The following is a 3,674-nucleotide window of genomic DNA, read 5'->3' as shown; positions in this document are numbered from 1 at the left end:
CTAAGCGGACGCATAATAAGTATGACTAACTTGATCTGAAATTTATATTTAGTTATACTCTAAACTTTTCATTATTTTAAGGCTAAAGGTTATACATTGCCTTTACCTTTCTATCACACACACATGCACATCATCAAATTTGGATTGTGAGTACCATCTCTTTTGTTAATGTAATATATTGCATGACTCATCCAAGCAACTCAGCCCACATAGACTGTAAAGGGCCTCAGTAAATATCGAACATCTTCTACAACAGTATTATCACTCAGCTCCAGATATTTTGCATGCTTTCCTTACTGAGTACTGAAAAGCAGTAGCCTCTGTCATACTACTGATAAGCTGCATAGGCTTGCTCTTTCAAAATAGAAAGAAATACATATGCCTAGTTGAGGCTGCTTTGTGGTATATGGTGACAGTGATAAGGAAAAATCCTTTCCTGTGGGTAACCTGGGAGGCCAATTAATGATCAGGTTCGGTGTTCAAACAAAAGAGTGTTTATTACGAATTCCAATGCTATGCAGACTGACCTTACAGAATAAGCAAGGAAAATGCTGTGCCGATTACTTGTACTTATAACGCATACATTTTCACACTTTTTCAATGGCTTTCCTACATCTTTTACCTTCTTTGATCCTATGACACACACAAAAGGCTTTCGGCCCCTTCCTCTCCTCCCTTCCTGTGGTAGAGATAAACTCATCTCATTCCCATTTTATTGCTTTATTGTTTCCTTTCCAAAGCTCACCTTTTGCATTAATTTTCACAGACTTGTTGTAAGGCTAAGTCCTTTCTTTAAGCCTTTCTTTAAAGGCATAGAACTGGTTTCAGTTTCATCTGGCCTCAAACAAATGAAAGGTTTAAGGGTGGGGGAGCAAATTTCAGCAAAGAAAATTGATAGGTTGCTTGACTGAATTTTCTATTCACTGCACTTTCATAAAAAATACAGCAAGGCGTATGTAGCATTTTTATGACTATTATTAAATTTATTAGTCATTTTTTGTCACATGCAACACTTGGCAGATACTAGACAATGAAAGTTTTGTTATACAAGCCAAATTTAAGATGTTTCTTCTAGGTTGTTTTTTAAAACAAAAACTTTAAAAATTCTTAAACATTTACAGCACGTAAAGCAGCTTTGCCATGGTGTCCTTCAAATGTTTTAGACTACAACTTCCATCAGCTACAGCCAGCAGAGCAGGGGTCATAGTTTGGGGGCTCTCTGATAACTGGAACTGTGTTAGTTTACACCATCTCTTTATGATACACTATTAGTGGGAAAAGGGAAGGACTCATCTGTGAATACAGATCAGCTCTTTCTTCACTGTATCCCCCACTGGCTTTGCCCCTGGTGCCAATGTGGTGTAGTGGTTAAGAGCGGTAGACTCGTAATCTGGTGAACCGGGTTCGCGTCTCTGCTCCTCCACATGCAGCTGCTGGGTGACCTTGGGCTAGTCACACTTTTTTGAAGTCTCTCAGCCTCACTCACCTCACAGAGTGCTTGTTGTGAGGGAAGAAGGGAAAGGAGAATGTTAGCCGCTTTGAGACTCCTTAGGGTAGTGATAAAGCATGATATCAAATCCAAACTCCTCTTCTTCTTCTTCTTCAATGGTGTTTCACTGACATCTAGCAGAAATTCAACTAGCATAATTTAAGGATAGGACCGCACTCACTGTTAAGTAGGAACTAAAAGCAAGACATTTTTGTGAACCTATGGGCAGTAGCATGGTAACAAAGTGCAGGATCCCTTTATGAAAGTCACACCCGCATCCACTTCTACAATAATCTTATAATTATACAATAATAATAGTTAGGGATGCACTGCCACTATAAATGCAGATCACCATGTGTTGCCATTCAGCTAGATCTAATATTTTCTATGCACATACATAGGCAAATGATTTGGAGTGCTGCAATATCTTATTTCAGAGGGATTTAAGTTGTGTTTTCCTTGAAGTTCCATTGCATGCAACAGAACTTGCACACCTTTTAAAATGAAGCACCTTGTTTTCAGTGTTCCCAAATGCTTAACTTGCAGGAATACAACCACCACCCCCCACACCCTTCATGGCATGGTTTCAGGGGCCATCCAGATAAATTTTAAGAAGTTATAGAGGTTGATTCCACTTATTTCAATAGCTCATTGCAAAATTTGCTGAAGGGGAATTTTAAAGAGCCCTGTCCTGAGCATGTTTACTAGCAACCTTAGGGCTTACTCCTGAGTTAATATAATTACAAGTGCACATAAGCAGAGCCAGAATGAGCATCCATCTAGTTCTGCATTCTATTCCCCATAGCAGTTGGACAACAAGATGCTTCAGGAAGCCCACAGAGCTGAAAGGCAAAAACCTTCTTCCCCAGCAGTGCCATGAAGTCTAAATACACTAAAGATGCAGAATCATGTGGGTTTCATCAAATGTGAAATATTAACCATTCTCCACACCACAAAGAAATATTTGCTGCAAACAAGAGGCAGATATACTTTCACAAGTATTGTCTATATGGCATGATGGCTCTGCTCTGCTTACATGGTTAGAGGCAGTGGAAGTTCTGAACACCCATTGCTGGAAACTGCAGGAGGGGAGAGAGCTGCCCTTCTACTCGGGTCCTGGTTGTGGAGAGCTGGTTGGCCACTGTGAGAACAGGGTGCTGGACTAGATAGGCCTTCTTTGGCCTGATACAGCAGGCACTTCTTATGTTCTTAGGTTAATGCTACTATCCTTGATGGCTGTGAGGCAGCAACGCTTCTGAAAACCAGTTACAGGTAGGTAGCCGTGTTGGTCTGCCATAGTCAAAATAAAAAAATTCCTTCCAGTAGCACCTTAAAGACCAACTAAGTTAGTTCTTGGTATGAGCTTTCGTGTGCATGCACACGAAAGCTCATACCAAGAACTAACTTAGTTGGTCTTTAAGGTGCTACTGGAAGGAATTTTTTTATTCTGAAAACCAGTTGCTGGAAGGGAGGGTGTTGCGGCACTTGGATCTTGCTTCCAGGCTTTTCATTCAGGCACTGTGACAAGATGCTGGACTAGTTGGACCATTGTCTTGATGCAGCAGCCTCTTTTTCCATTTCCATAAGGCAGGGAAAGGGACACAGGTGGCGCTGTGGGTAAAACCTCAGTGCCTAGGACTTGCAGATCGCATGGTCGGCGGTTCGAATCCCCGCGGCGGGGTGAGCTCCCGTCGTTCGGTCCCAGCTCCTGCCCACCTACCAGTTCGAAAGCACCCCCAAGTGCAAGTAGATAAATAGGTACCGCTTTCTAGCGGGAAGGTAAACGGCGTTTCCGTGTGCTGCGCTGGTGCTGGCTCGCCAGAGCAGCTTCGTCACACTGGCCACGTGACCCGGAAGTGTCTTCAGATAGCGCTGGCTCCCGGCCTCTAGAGCGAGATGAGCACGCAACCGCAGAGTCGGACACAACTGGCCCGTACTGGCAGGGGTACCTTTACCTTTAAGGCAGGGAAAACTGTGGCACTCATGGGGTTGCTGGATTAAGCTCCCATCGTCCCTGACCATAGTGATGCTGGCTGCAGGGGCTGATGGGAGTTGCTAAACATGTGGAGGGCCACAGATGTTCCCCCACCCCCGATGTGCAGTATTGCGGTCACCCCTCTCTGAAGGAACCTGAGCATGATGGAATTCGTGGGATGACAGCCCGGCGGAGGAAGCCAATCGGCGA

General features: G+C 43.6%; 1 long non-coding RNA gene across 1 annotated transcript; it reads right to left on the bottom strand.

Annotated features, from left to right (window-relative positions):
• Nucleotides 1-957: 957 nt before the first annotated feature.
• Nucleotides 958-2,763, bottom strand: LOC310712310. The gene is made up of 2 exons (XR_014528846.1): nt 2,526-2,763; nt 958-1,623 (listed from the first exon to the last, which is right to left on the bottom strand). It is a non-coding gene; the product is annotated as an uncharacterized lncRNA (long non-coding RNA).
• Nucleotides 2,764-3,674: the final 911 nt, after the last annotated feature.

Source organism: Podarcis liolepis (assembly GCF_965112155.1).
Source record: "Podarcis liolepis genome assembly, chromosome: 7".
In the NCBI taxonomy this organism is placed as follows: domain Eukaryota; kingdom Metazoa; phylum Chordata; class Lepidosauria; order Squamata; family Lacertidae; genus Podarcis; species Podarcis liolepis.
This window is presented reverse-complemented; position numbering and strand designations above follow the sequence as displayed.